Source organism: Vipera berus (assembly GCF_964194415.1).
Source record: "Vipera berus genome assembly, chromosome: 3".
NCBI lineage: Eukaryota > Metazoa > Chordata > Lepidosauria > Squamata > Viperidae > Vipera > Vipera berus.
In genome coordinates, this window is record NC_138204.1 from 213,015,385 (window position 1) to 213,030,894 (window position 15,510).

At 46.1% G+C, this 15,510-nt stretch overlaps 1 protein-coding gene and 1 long non-coding RNA gene across 2 annotated transcripts in view; one reads left to right on the forward strand and one right to left on the reverse strand.

Moving 5' to 3' along the window:
* The window catches only part of LOC308665274, a 122,673-nt gene that overhangs the window by 83,079 nt on the left and 24,084 nt on the right, over positions 1-15,510 (forward strand). The gene's annotated exons all lie outside the window — the stretch shown is intronic.
* PTP4A3 (protein tyrosine phosphatase 4A3) overlaps positions 1-15,510 on the reverse strand; it is a 96,899-nt gene that overhangs the window by 80,742 nt on the left and 647 nt on the right. The window lies entirely within an intron of this gene.

A 15,510-nucleotide genomic window follows, 5' to 3' on the forward strand; every position in this document is an offset into this window, starting at 1 on the left:
GAGGAGGATGATTACTATGGACTCCTTGATGCTCTCTGAGCTGGGTTGTTTTCTTGCAGACGTTTCATTACCCAACTAGGTAACACCATCAGTGCTAGAAGGGTGTGGCATATGCAAAGCGGAGGTGGGGTCCTTGGTGCTCTCTGAGCTTGGCGGTTTTCTTGCAGACGTTTCATTACCCAAACAGGGAACGTGATCCGTGTCAGAACGGAGTGGAGCTTGCTCTCTTTAAATACAAGTGGCTCACCCCATCAGTGTCGTTGGGAGTGCTGTTTACTGTGAGCCTGATTGTGTGAGTCAGTGATTCTTCAACTGGAGTATTATTTACTTCTTCATTGTTGGCCTAGTATTCATCTTGGTGTTAACCTCTGCTTATCTGAGGGCTGGAACGGTCTTTTTTTTTTAATCCCATTTATATCCCACCCTTCTCCGAAGACTCAGGGCGGCTTACAATCTAAGCACAAATCAAATGTGCTTAGCAAATAGCCTTCATTCTATGTATATGCCTGCTTATTAGGGCTTTCCCCCCCCCCCCAAGCAGCATTATTACAAAGTCAGCTTAATTGCCCCCAACAATCTGGGTCCTCATTTTACCTACATCGGAAGGATGGAAGGCTGACTCAACCTTGAGCCTGGTGGGACTCGAACCTTCCCCTCTTCGCTTTTTGATTGTCTCTTTTAAATGGTATGTAGACACTGTTCATCTCTACGGGCCAGTTGATGGCTGATTTGACCGACTGCCTGGCTCATGTTACCTAGTCGGGTAACGAAACGTCGGCATGAGAACCACCAAGCTCAGAAAGCACTAAGCACCCCACAGTTCAGTCCCGAGCTTCAAATATCCTCATCTAATGCTTTGATGCGCCAGAAAAGTCTCGGGAAAATAACTGCCGGGCTTAAGCAGAAAACTCTCGTAAATTGTTTTGTTATTTTGTCTCTTTCGTAGAAAACCATTTTGGTCTGGATGTATAAATTCAATCAGGTATTTTTTTCAGTCTCTCTGCCATTATCGAAGAAAAAAATTTATAATCCACACGCAGTAACGAGATCGGTCTATAGTTTTTTTTTACCTGTGTCAAGTCTGAATCTCCTTTTGGCATTAAAGTAATATTTGCTTCCATCCATGTGGTTGGGAGGTTAGCCTCCAACAAAAGTTCACTGCAAACGTCTTTCAATGGTTCACTTAGTCCAGTGATGGCGAACCTTTTAGAGGCCGAGTGCCCAAACTGCAACCCAAAACCCACTTATGTATCGTTGGGTGGTGGGTGGGTGTGGCCCATTGGGTGGGTGTGGCTGTGGTGGTAACGGCAGACTGGGACTAAAAAGTTCAATCAATCAATTCCAACTTTGCAAGATCTTTTTTTTCCCCCACGAGAAGTTAAAATTGATTGATCCTTTTTTTTTTTGCACACAGCGGCGGAGGCCTAAAGCGAAAAGGTTTTATAAAACCCAGCTGAAGGCCTAGGACTGGGGCGACGGTGCGTGTTCTGTACCAGCCTGCTACCGGCCCTGCAGAAAAGGCAGGGACAACCCCTTTTACAAGAAGGCAAGAGGCTGGAATTACGCCTGCCAAATTTATTGATACAAAAACAAATAGAACAAGACACGAACCAAGAAACAGGAGCTTTTCAAGCGGTTGCCTTCAGCAAACCAGCCCTCCCACGCATTCCCCTTTTATACAGTTCAGGGCGTGGCTTCTCTCTGCCTCCTTCCGAGGTGCCCCATTGCCTTCCTCTGTTTACTCCTGATTGACTGCCTCCTGCGTCGGGCGTCCTTGAACAGGGCCAGCTGTGGGTCATCTTCATCCACGCTGTCAGGCTCACACAGCTGGGTCTGCGTCGTGACCAAGTGGGAGGGGCCTGGCTGAGGGCTCTCATCAAGCTCTCCAACCCCCTCAGCAAGCTCTTCAACACCCCCCTCCTCCTCCTCCTCTGAGTCGTCCGACCCAACTGCCGAACCCACAGGCTGACCCTGAATCACAACAGTGCGTGTGCCCACAGAAAGGGCTCTGCTTGCCACCTGTGGCACGCGTGCCATAGGTTGGCCACCACGGACTTAGTATATCTTCTGGGGGTTGATATAACTCCGCTGGTAGTCCATGTGGCCCCCGTGTTTTCTCGTTGTTTTGCCTTCTTATGGCCTCTTGTTATATTTCCATCTTAGAGGATTTTTCCCCTCTAACATAAGTCTTAAATGTTTTAAGAAGAAAATTCTTATTTGCTCTATTGGTGGCCTCTCACCAGCAGAGTAGCGAAAATGAATCCTGGATGTGGAGCTCACCCAAGGGATTAATCTGAAAATTAAAATAAGGAAGCGCCCCTCCTTCGGGTTTTGAGACAACCGAAGATAATACAATTGGTGTCCTCCAGATGTGTCAGCAGAGCCAAAGGGTTGCAACCGCAATGTATCTGGAAGATATCAGGGCCGCAGAAACAACATCTGTATTGCCACAGCTGTAAAGCCCCGCACCGTTTTCATCTCACACAGACTTTTTGCTCTTTCAAAATTCTGGGTCAGCTAAAAACGCCAAGGAGATGAGTCCCAGCAGGGCCTTAAGACTTGGAAAGTTAAGACACAGGAAGTCCTCGACTTACGACCGAGCCCAAAATTTCCGTGGCTAATCGAGACAAGTGGTTAAGGGAGTTTTGTCCCATTTTACGACTTTTCTTGTTAAATGAATCACGACAGCCCTGAAGCGGATAACACGGCTGTTAAGTGAATCTGGCTTTCCCACCGACTTTGCCTTGTCAGAACGTCGCAAAAGGGGGATCATTTGTGACCCCGGGACACATTAAGTACACGTCAGTTGCCAAGTGTTTCGAGTTTTGAGCATGTGACCGTGGGGAGGCCGAAAGGGTCGTTAAGGGTGAAAAACGGTCGTAGGCCACGGTAACTGTGAACGGTCACGAAAACAAAACTGCCGTTAACTGTCACTGAAATGAGCTGTTGTAACTCAAGGACTACCCGTGTTGCAATCTAAAACCAGCACCTGACAAGAAAAAACAATCCAGGAACAATAAACAGCCAAACACGAGACAGGGGAAAAAAAATGGTAAAATTAAAGACAGAGCAGCAGAGCTGGATTCGAATCTTAGACGATTAACCTATATGTTAACGGCGATACCATCTCTTTCCTAGTAAGCAGACGCTCCTAAAGCGATTTCACCATCTTGAGGGGAGCGTCTCCATTTCCCTCAGAGGAAAGTGATCTGAAGTGACTCCTGATCTGCCTGAGAAGTTACTTATAGCAAGATTCGAAGTTGCAATGGCAACTGAAGTGACTTGTGACCATTTTTCACCCTTGCGACGGTTGCAGTGTTCCCCACCCCATGGGGACGTGATCAAAATTCAGACGGTTGGAAACTGGCATGCACTTAAGACGGTTGCACCATCGCGTGATCCACTTTTGCGACCTTCTAACAAAGAGGTCTCCCACCTTTCCAAACTCGAGGTCCGAAGTGAAGGAGAGCAGCTTCAAGATTGGTGTGTGTGTGTGCGCGCACGCACGGGGCTGCGCACACTGGTGCGACATTAGCAGACCCCTTTGTGCGTGCGGCATGCACTGGCGCCATGTGCATGTGCAAATCCCCCACAGTGGCTAGTGGCCCCTTTGCGTATGTGCAAACGGGCTGCGGACACCCACCCCACGCTTGCATTCCCATTCACACGCACACGCAAACAGGGCCGCGGGCAGTAGCGCGAGTGGGAGGGGGGAAATGTGTGCCCAGGTGTGCACACGCCAGCCAGCCATTTCCGCAGCCTGCTGGCCAAGAGCCCACGGCCCAGTCCCGGGCTGCGGATCATAGGTTGGAGACCCTTGTTCTAACAAGCAAAGTCAATGGGGAAGCCATTACTTCACAGCTGCGTTACTATATGTGGGGGTGTGGGTCTATGCATACGTTGTATATGGTATGTTTAGGTGTGTCACGTATGTGTTCACTTTGAGAGCGGGCAACTAAATTTCATTTTTGATGCGTGTCGTTGTGCCCACAGTAAAAAAAAGGACAATAAAGGTTATCTTTTCTTATCTCGTCTACTGATGCAACGACTGTTAAATGCAAAAAAGCTGGTTAAAAAACGGGGCGAAAACTCACTTAACAACGCTCTCGCTTAGCAACAAGCACGTTGGGCTCAATTGTGGCCGGTAGTCAAGGACTATCCATGTTATTGCTTATTTCCCTACAGAGGCTGATAACCCAGTAACATCTGGACCGCTGGCTTGACCGAAGCGAACCAAAAAAATGGGGAGTTTGAATGTGAGAAAAATCGCAAAGCTACTTCGTTAACAACTGCAGAAGGCAGAGAGGATTTTAGAAAGCGTGAGAGTCGGTGTGGGAGTCACCGGGGAAAACCTGGGTACTTTTTACCCTCCCGGGGCAAGCCAAAGGCTAGCATGGGCATGAGAAGGTTGCCTTTCCAGCTGGCACCAGCTGCAAGCTGGAGGCTAAACACCAGCTTGCACCATTTCGACAGTCAGCAAAGATCTCCAGCCTTTGGCTCACCCAGTCAACTCGGTGTAATCCTCCAGTCTTTCCTCCAGGTGTGTGTAATGAGCTGATTCTAAGAGGCCACGGCTTAGTGGGCTTAGTGGGCTGCGGCCCACAGGTTGGGGACCCTTGGTTTTAGGGTATCTTCAAACTTATCTATTCGAACAAGCCGGCCTGGTCTGATGGGTTTGGGGTTTTAACACCGTTTTTAACTAATTTACTGCATCGGGCACAATCATTTAATTTTAAATCTTATATTCTGTATTCTTATTTTTATTGCCCTGTACACCGCCCTGAGTCCTTCGGGAGAAGGGCGGTATATAAATCAATCAATCAAACAAACAAATAAATAAATAAATAAATTGATAACCCCCCCCCGTCCTCCTGTTTTTCCCATCACTTCTTTTATATTTATTTATTTGCCAACCAACTCACTGCAAGGGATCTTTCTTTCTTTTCTTTCTTTCTTTCTTTCTTTCTTTCTTTCTTTCTTTCTTTCTTTCTTTCTTTCTTTCTTTCCTCTCTTTTTCTCTCCATATTTCTTATCTTTTTTATCTTCCTCTCCTTTCTCTTCCTATCTTTTCCCTTTTCCTTTCCTTCCTTCCCTGTGACATGCACGTGGGTGAGTTTGCATACAGGTCATCCTTGACTTATAGACCACATCAATTCCATCGCTGGACGAGATCGTTGTTCCCAGTGTTGCACCCAATTTTACAATCTTTTCTGCCATAATTGTTGAACGAATCATGCGGTTGTTAAGCAAATCCTTCTTCCCACCCCCCCCACCCCGACTCATCGAAAGCTGGCAAAGAGGGTCGCAAAGGGTGAGCATCAGAGCACGGGACGCTGCAATCGTTGTCAACACATCTTGGTTGCCAAACTCCTGAATTTTGATCCCATAAGCACTGTGGCTCTGTGACAGCTCTTAATACAAGGCCTGGTTGTAGGTCTGCAAAATTTTTCAATCAAGACGTATGAATCGCAAACTCCTCTCCTCTATAGCCTTCGAATAAAGTCCACTGCAGGATGAGTTCATGCTGCATTCATGTTGAGGGATACTGATAGTCCTCAACTTACGACTAGAATCGGCCCCAAATTTAGGTTGCTAAGCGAGACAGCTGTTAAAGTGAATTCTGCCCCAGTTTTATAACTTTTCTTGCCACCGTGGTTAAATGAATCAGAGTAGTTGCTAAGCTGGTCACGCCGTTGTTAAACGAATCTGGGTTCCCCACTGACTCCGCTCGTCAAGAGGCTCCCCAAAGGCGACCACGTGGCCCTGGGACACTTGCAACCGTCATAAACAGGAGTCTGTTGCCCGGCGTCTGAATCACCTGACTACACGGATGCTTGCAAAGAGACGTGTGAAAAACAAGTCATAAGCCACTATTCTCGTAACTTCGCCGTAACAGTCACTAAACAATTTGTTGTAAGTTGGGGACTCCTTGTAAAATGCTAATTGGCCAATAAATTTAATTGTAAATAAAAAAATATAAATAATTCCCCCATCAGCGGTTAGTCCAGCAATTCCCACAACAGCTAGATTGATACCAGATCTACTGAAGCCTTGAGTAGCTTTGGCCTTCTCTCATTAGGCTGACAATGACCCCCAAAACCTTTGAGTCCTGAGGACCGGTTCCATGGAGAGTTGTTTTTCTGCAGAACGGTGTGTGTGTGTGTGTGTGTGTGTGTGTCGTGGTTTTGCATGTTGCCTATATCCCACACACATACGTGGGTTGGGGTTTCGCTCACTTGTGTGGACCTGTGCTGGGCGGACCGTGGACCGGTGCCAGGCTACGGACTGGTGTGTGTGTGTGTGTGTGACGGGGGGTGTTGGGGGACCCCTGGTCTAAGAAAATTGCTGAGTTTTTTTAAGCAGGGTTGAAATCTCGATGTTCTCCAGAAGTTGGAGAAGGAGAGCTTAAGTCACACAGGGTAACGTGAAGCGACAACACTGAGCAACAACATTTGAAGCTACTCTGCAAGATCTCGGTCGGAATGTAAAAGCAGACAACCGCAGACTTGAATAACAACAGCAGTGAGTCTTTCTTACACACCTTTAGGCAGGCGTGGTACAGATCAAAAGCAAAACACAACCGTTGCAAAATTCTCCCTTCCCAAAAATCAGCTCACGGCTCAATTGTCAACCGAGTCAAAAAAAAACCACAACCCAACAATATTTATAACTTAAATCAAACATAACCATGCACGTATTTCAAGCAATGCCGAAGGGTGCTCCAGAGCGTGCAAACACCCATAATCAATATAAATACAAATAGTACCTTGAAAGCTATCGACCTCTATGAAAGTGAAATAAAAATAACCAGAGCCTACAGTAACTCATTAGGTATAAATACGGGCAGTCCCCTACTTACGACCATAATTGAGCCCCAAATTTCTGTCGCTAAGCAAGACGGTTAAGTGTACTCACACCGCATTTTATGACCTTTTCTCGCCACAGTTGGTAAGAGAATCTGGCTTCCCCACGAGCTTGTCAGAAGGTCGCAAAAGGGGGTCACCTGACCCCAGGACACTGCAGCCGTCAAAAATACGAGCCAGTTGCCAAGCGTCTGAATTCTGATCACGCGACCATGGGGAGGCTGCAATGGTCGTTAAGTGTGAAAAAATGGTCGTAAGTCACTTTTTCCAGTGCTGTTGCAATTTGGAACGCTTATTAAACAAATGGTTGCAACTCAAGGACTCCCTGTAATGATCTCCACCGCGTTGGTAAGGCCACACCTGGAATACGGATAGTCCTCGACTTACGACCACAACGGAACCCCAAATTTGTGTTGCTAAGTGAGACATTTTTAAGTGAGTTTTGCCCCATTTTACAACTTTTCTCGACAGGGTTGTTAAGGGAATCACTGCAGTTGTTAAGTTAGTCACACGGTTGTTAAGTGAATCTGACTTTGCTTGTCAGGTCGCAAAAGGGGATCACGTGACCCACGGGACACTGCAACCGTCATAAATAGGAACCGGTTGCCAAGTGTCAGAATTTTGATCAACTGACCACTGGGAGGCTGCCACGGTCATAAGTGTGAAAAATGGCTGTGGTAACTTTGGTCACTAAACAAACTGTCGTAAGTCGAGGACTATCTGTCTTGATCTCCACTACACTGGGAGGACCACACTTGGAATGATACGGCATCCCGTTTGGGTCACCACGATTCCTCCTAGACCCAAGGACAAAGCATTCTGTGAAAATTTACATTTTCACGGATTGCAATCCATCCCATAGAGCAGGGCTTTTCAACCAGTGGTACGGGTACCACCTGTGGTACATTGTCACCTGGCAGGTGGTACGCGGCCATCCTAGAAAAGTGGTAGCGGGGGAGGGGAATGAGCTGAACCGGTGGCAGCAACGCACAAGCCTGAGCGAGAGACGGCTGGAGCTGCAGGGCTGTCAGGGCTCAGCGGAAGTGCCAGGATCAGCGCCAGGATCCAGCTGGAGCTCGGCACTAATCCTGGTGCTTCTGAGCCCGGAAAAAGCGCCGATCAGCTGGAATGTTGCAGCATCCCCAGGGTCTTGTGATTCACATTCAGATGCCTGGCAACTGATTCATATTTATGACAGTCAGAGTGTCCCAGGGTCATGTGAAATGACCCAAACCTGCTGCAACCACCCAGCAGAGTGTGGGGGGGAATAAAAACCAAACACCCCCCACCCCACCCCCGCTGCCAATCCTCAACAGAAATGCTCACAACCATGAAAACCTCGGACAGGAGGAAGAGCGCCGCCGGGCGGGCAGGCAGGTGTCTTGCTCGGCTGTGGCTTGGGGGGCACTTTTTTCAGTGCCATTGTAACTTCGAGCAGTCACTAAGCGAACTGTCGTAAGTCGAGGACTACCTGTACTTCATCACTTTTTTCCTTTTTTTTTTTTTGGTCATCAAGTTTTTGACACCTTGCTAGTCTGCTGGTGGTACTCGGATGTTGCCATATGCTAAAAGTGGTACAATGGGTGATAAGGTTGAAAAGCCCTGCCATAGAGAACTGTCCAGTTTAGGATCTTTTTTGGAGAGGGAGTGAAAAAAGCAAGCAATCTTACAGAGAGTTAACAAAGCATTCGGTACAACACAAGATACAGCTAGTCCTCGACTTACAACACATTGTTTAGTGACCGTTCAAAGTCACAACCGCCCTGACAAAAGCCACTTATGACCGTTTTCACCCTTACGGCCGTTGCAGCATCATCACGGTTACATGATCCAAATTCAGACGCTTGGCAACTGACTCGTATTTACAACGGTTGCAGTGTGACTTGGGGGGGGGAGAATACCCTTTTGCGACCTTCTGACAGCCAAAGTCCATGGGGAAAGCCGGATTCACTTAACAACCGAGTTGCTAACTTAACAACTGCAGTTTATCCACTTAACCCAATACGGCAAAGCAACGTCATAAAACGGGGGCCAAGCTGACTTAGAGAATGTCTCGCTTAGCAGCAGAAACGTGGGGCTCGGTTGTGAAGTGGAGGACGTCCTTTATCGTGGTCCGTTCAGATTGTAGCATGCAATGGGCTTTTGTGCATTTGCGTGCGGTTGAATGCCAGACATAAACTGAAGGGACAAATTAGGTCGTTGCGGTTTGTTGAAAACCCGGGAGATACCTTGATGGGGGGGGGAGAGAGGGAATTCAGCCCCCGCCTCTCGCAACCTGCAAGGTTATTAATAGATAACTAATAGATAAATTAATAGATAATCCACCCTCTGTGCTTGATATTTGCCCAGCGGGACTATTTCCAAAAATACTCCATGTCTGTCTGTGTGAAGATCTATTCTCTACCCAAATCAGCTTAAATTTGCATTTTAGAAAACCAAGGTCTGTAATAACCTATCCGTCAAGGTTGAATGGCTGAGAGGCTGGATAACCTCTGTCGCTGCTCAACTTGCCATAGAAATGGGGGGGGGGAAGCGAGAGTGTGTCAAAGAAATGGGAAGTTTCAAGAAGCCGTCTACGGACCGTGAGACCCAAGGTCATCGGAAGCAGGGGTCTGTCGGGGAAATGGACCGCAAGCAGAAAGCATGCGACTGGGCAATGTGAACGCGTTGAAATCCATGAGTCATAAAAGAGCCGAGGTTGCCTACCCCTGGTCTAGCCTCTTCTTAAAAACCTCCAGTGATGGAGTGCTCACGATTTCTGGTGGCAAGCTGTTCCACTGGTTAATTGTCCTCACTGTTGGGAGGTTTCTCCTTAATTCCAGGTTGCTTCTCTCTGGTCAGTTTCCAACTGTTGTTTCTTGTCCTGCATTCTTGGAGCTTTGGTGAACAACTTGACCCCCCCCCCCGTCTTCTTTGTGGCAGCCCCTCAAATGCTGGAACACTGCTATCATGTCACCCCTATTTCTTCTTTTCTTTAGACTGTAATGGTATAGGTTCTCCTGCTTGAGCAGGGGGCTGGACTAGAAGACCTCCAAGGACCCTTCCAGCTCTATTCTGATTAGTAGATTAGACTGACTACGTTACGTAAACCAGGTTCCTTGGGATGAAAGACAAGGGTCTCTCCAACGCATCAGGGACGCCTGAGCCATGTGGGCGGGAGGAAACTTTTTTCAACACGGGGAAGAAATAGACCGGAGAGCAGGAAATGAGAAAGACCACCCTTGTAAATGGTTGGGTGATCTGCATTTCAAAGCAAACCACATCAGAAGGGCTTGAAAACGGAAGGACCCCTTGGGTTGGGACGTTGGAATTCCACTGAAGAATGGGTAGCAAAATGAATCCCTCATGGACCGTCAGCGTTGAATGCTTCCATGTGACCTCCGATGGGTTAAGGAAAAATCTGTTCTTCCTGGTGAAGCTTTGGAATAGGATAGGGATAGGGATAGAAGAGAATAAGGGAGATAAGAGAAGAGAGCTGGAAGGGACCTTGGAGGTCTTCTAGTCCATCCCCATGCTCAAGCAGGAGAACCTACACCATCTCAGACAGGTGACTGTCTAGCCCAGGGGTAGGCAACCTCGGCTCTTTTATGACGCATGGACTTCCTCTGCCTCAATTCCTCTCAATTGTCCTTTTAGCTGCTCTAAAGTTGACCACGACTGCTCTTTAGAAGGCCAGATCCTGAAGCTCAAACTCAAATACTTTGGCCACCTAAGGAGAAGGAAGGACTCACTGGAGAAGAGCCTAATGCTGGGAAAGATTGAGGGCAATAGAAGAAGGGGACGACAGAGAATGAGGTGGCTGGATGGAGTCACTGAAGCAGGAGGCGTGAGCTTAAATGGACTCCAGAAGATGGTAGAGGACAGGAAGGCCTGGAGGAACATTGTCCATAGGGTCGCGATGGGTCGGACACGACTTCGCAACTAACAACAACAAAGTTGACCACCCACCCCTGTAGCCCCCCCCCTCCAGCAGCTGACCACTACTATCTCCGTCCTCCCATTGCTAACCCGGGTTCAAGGCGGAGAGGCAGGCTGCTCACAGCAGGAGAAGCATAAAGGTCCTCGCTTAATGACAGCAACCCGGATAGCTGGAACTGCCGCCTCTAAGAAATGCAGTCCTGTCACATTTTGTTTAGTGACCACTTTGCTAATGATAGAAATTCCAGTCCCAATTAGGGTTCATAACCCAAGGACTTATCTGTACATCCACTTTTGTAAAATAATAAAAATAAAAATAAACGTTTGGGGTTTTTTCCCCCCTTCTCCAGGAACCCTTATGTTTTTGAATTCTTCCCTTTCGGAATTGCACTTTTAAAAGCTTTTAACTTTCCTGAATAAACGCCAAAGGGAAAGACACGTTCGCTAAACTATTCCCATTCATAAAACCGTTACTTAGCACAATTCATTATCACGTTTAAGTGGCAGTAGTAATTCAGTAACGGATTTCAGAGTTTTACCACTGTCGTGTTACTTAGGAAACCTTCGACGGGCTGACTTTGGTGATTAAAGTTATAATCACAAAGTTAATGCTTTGAAAAACATTTCACCGAACAAACGGTTTAATGGCCTCGAATATCGCTTTTTCTTGTTTCATTCAGCTGGTTTAGTGTCGTTTGGCAAGGATCCAGCGGCCTGCATTACTGGCTTGAAGCTTTGCCAACTCGTAAATCAAATAAAGACAATAAGTCGTAAGTTCAAAAAAAAGAAAGGAAACGTCAAATACTGCTCCAAAACCCGGCTTTTTCTGCCCAATAGCTACAGAAGTTCTAGCAGCTGTCACTTTTAATAAAGGATATAACCCGTGCTTAGAAACAGATTTTAATTTCCCCAATAATAAAGGACCTGATAGGAATTATTTTTATCTTCTTTTCCTAGGAACAAATTACTGGAAATGATTTACAGGCAGTCCTCAACTCACCACCTCACCTGAGCCCAAAATTTATGTCGCTAAGCGAGACATTTGTGAGGTGAATTTTGACCCGTTTTACGACCTCCCTTGACACAACTGTTACGTGAAACCCTGCAGTTGTTAAGTTAGTAACAGGGTTGCTAAGTAAATCCACCTTGCCCATTTGACTTTGCTTGTCAAAAAGTCGCAGAAAGGGGATCCCGTGATTTCCTGGGATGCCGCAACCGTCGTAAATATGAGTCAGTTGCCAAAGCGGCCGAATTTGGATCATGTGACCAAAATGGGGAAGATGCAACGGTCTTAAGCGTGAAAAACGGTCCTAAATCCGTTTGTTCGGTGCCACTAAATGAATCCCTGCAAGTCAAAGACTTGTCTGCATAATACAGCAGGTGGATTTCACCCTTGTTAAAAAACAAAACAAAACATTTATTGTTATTTATTTATTTATTGTATTTTTATACCGCCCTTCTCCCAAAGGACTCAGGGCGGTGTACAGGGCAATAAATATAAAAAACAAAATACAAAAGTTAAAAAACGATTAAATATAATGCCCAAATTTAAAACAATAATTAAAAACATATTAAAACCCCTGCCCTAACCCATCAAACCAGGTCAGATTGCTCAAATAAATACGTTTTTAGATCGTGCCGGAAGGAGCGAAGGTCAGGAGCCATCCGGAGCTCAACCGGCAAGCGGTTCCACAGGTCTGGCGCACCCACAGAGAATGCTCTCCCCCTGGGGGCCGCCAGTCGGCATTCTTTGACCGGTGGCACCCTGAGGAGGCCCTCTCTGTGGGAGCGCACTGGACGGAGGGAAGTTGACGCCGGCTGCAGGTGCTCCCTGAGGTAATCCGGACCCATGCCATGAAGGGCTTTGTAGGTCATTACCAGCACCTTGAATCTCACGCGGAAGACAACTGAGAGCCAATGCAGCTCGCGGAGCAAAGCTGTAACATGGGAGTATCGGGAAACTCCCAGTACAACTCGCGCGGCTGCATTCTGCACCGGTTGGAGCCTCCGAGTGGTCTTCAAGGGCAGCCCCATGTGGAGAGCATTACAGTAGTCTAGACGAGAGGTCACGAGCGCATGAGTGACTGTACGCAAGGCATCCCGGTCCAGATAGGGTCGCAACTGGGGCACCAGGCGAACCTGGGCAAAGGCCCCAAAACAAACTCAACCATTAACAGCTATCGACAGCAGGATCCACACATTTTTAAACAGCTGTCAGTCAAAATCCAACACAACTGAAAAATAAAATCACTGCTACGATGAGACATAACAGCCATTCCAAGTTATGACGGACCCATCCTCGAAACTATGACTGACATCACATTCTCCTCTCCCCCGCCGCCCCAGTTACATGAATTTATTTGCAGGGCTTGGCAACTGACTTAACATTTGCGGCCAGTTGCCACACACCAGCAGCGGGTTTTTGTCCGTTTCTGGTGAACAACACCTGTTCGGGAGAATGGATTTGCTCAACAAACCAGGTGGGTTCGCTTAACAAACGTGATTCCATTAATGACCATGGCATCTCGCTTTACAACAGCTATAAAGGCCGTTGTGAAATCAAGTCATCTCCCACGTTGACCAGCTTAATGCCCGCAATGACTTGCAACCAATATTTCAGGCTCGACTCTGGTCGGTAAGTGAGGACTACCTTCACCAAGGAATGTCCATAGAGCACAGAGGACTTGTCGTCTCCTATGGGTGTAAAGATGAGACAGAAAAATACTTGTTGGGTGTATGTTGTGGCTATTTCCATCCACACTGCACAAAAGACCTTACTGTATTACAGGCAGACTTACAACCATTCATTTAGTGACTGGTTTTTTTTCACACTTACGACCGTTGCAACATCCACCCCATCGTCACATGATCCAAATTCAGACGGTTGGCAACTGACTCATATTTATGACGGTCGCAGTGTCCCGGGGCCATATGAGCCCCCTTTTTGCAGCCTTCTGACAAGCAAAGCCAAGGGGAGGGGAAGCCAGATTCACTTAACGACTGTGTTCCTAACTTGACAGTGGCCGTGATTCACTTAACGACGGTGGCAAAGGAAGTCACGAAATGGGGCAAAACTCTCTTAATGTCTCTTTCGCTTAGCAATGGCCATAAGTGGAGGACTACCCATACCTGATGCACACGCGCAGAAAAAGAACCTGTTTGCCAACTTGCAAGTCATCAACTTCCAATTATCAACTTTTTGCAACTCAAGATGGAAAACTTCCAAAAGGTTTATGAGCTAAAAGCCTTGAATCTTATCTCAAATCCCCCAAAATACAAGCCAGTAATACTGTGTTTCCCCGAAAATAGGACCCAATCGGAAAATAAGCCCTAGCATGTTTTTTTCAGGACACTCGTAATATAAGCCCCACCCCCAAAATAAGCACCAGTTAAGATGTCAAACGGACACATTTAGTACCGTATTTTCCCGAAAATAAGCCCTAACCGGAAAATAAATCCTAATGCATCTTTTGGAGCAAAAATTAACCTAAGACTGGGTTCAGCTGGATTCAGGAAACAAATCTCCCTGCCTCTCCTTCTGCTGTGATTTCCTTTCTGGCCCACTTTTTTTTTAATAAATTTTATTAAACAAATTTTAAATAAAAAAACAAGAACATTATTACAAAGTACTGAAAAGTTCATCCTTCCGGCGCGATCTCAAAACTTTTCTTTTTGAACAATCCGGCCTGGCCTGATGGGATGGGGTTGGGTTTTATAAATTGGTCTTAACTTTTAATGTGTATTAATTTATTTACGGACATTGCTGTTTAATTACTTTTTAATTTTTGTATCCAGTTTTTATTATGTATTGCCCTGTCCACCGCCCTGAGTCCTTCGGGAGAAGGGCGGTATACAAATTAAATTAAATTAAATTAAATTAAATTAAATTAAATCAAATAGAAAAACACCAAAAGATCCTAGACACCAAAAAACCCCCCAAAACAACAACATTAGACAGGACCTGGGAGTGTAATACTACCCCTAGTTTCTTTTTCTCGTGCATCCCAGGCTAAGTAACCTTTAATTACGAAATATTAGAAATCTATAATTGTATATATCTCCAGATTCTATACCTCAAATAATAATACACAATCATCTGGTATTTCCCCCGTTGAGATTAAATATTCTATTTTGTAACCATGAATACCAGGAGTCCCAACTTTTATTGAAAAGTGATTCACTTTTCCCTTTGAGAATATATGTCATTCGATCTGACTCTGCGCATAGTAATACTTTCTCTATTACTTGATAGTCCGTTGGGATTTCCATCGTCTTCCAATATTGCGCATAAATCATACGCACCGCTGTTGTAATATGTATTACTAGATACCAAACATTTTTGGGTACTTCTTGTGGCTTCATCCCCAAGAGGAAAATAGCTGGGTCCAATTGAAAATCATATCCTGTTATTTGAAATAACCAATTTTTTATATTGGTCCAGTAACGCCTAACCTTTGGACAAGTCCACCATTGATGGTAGAAAGTGCCCCTGGCAAAATCACATTTCCAACATTTGTCATTTGCATTGGGAAACATTTTTGAAATTCGTGCGGGAGCTAAGTACCATCTATACAACGTTTTGTACATATTTTCTTTAAATGCCGTTGCTAACATTAATTTTATATTTTTCTTCCAAATTTGTTCCCACTCTTCTAATTTCTGGCCCACTTTTAATCCCTTCACCTGAACTCTCCTTTCGATTCTCGTATTGCAGAAACCCCAATGAGCA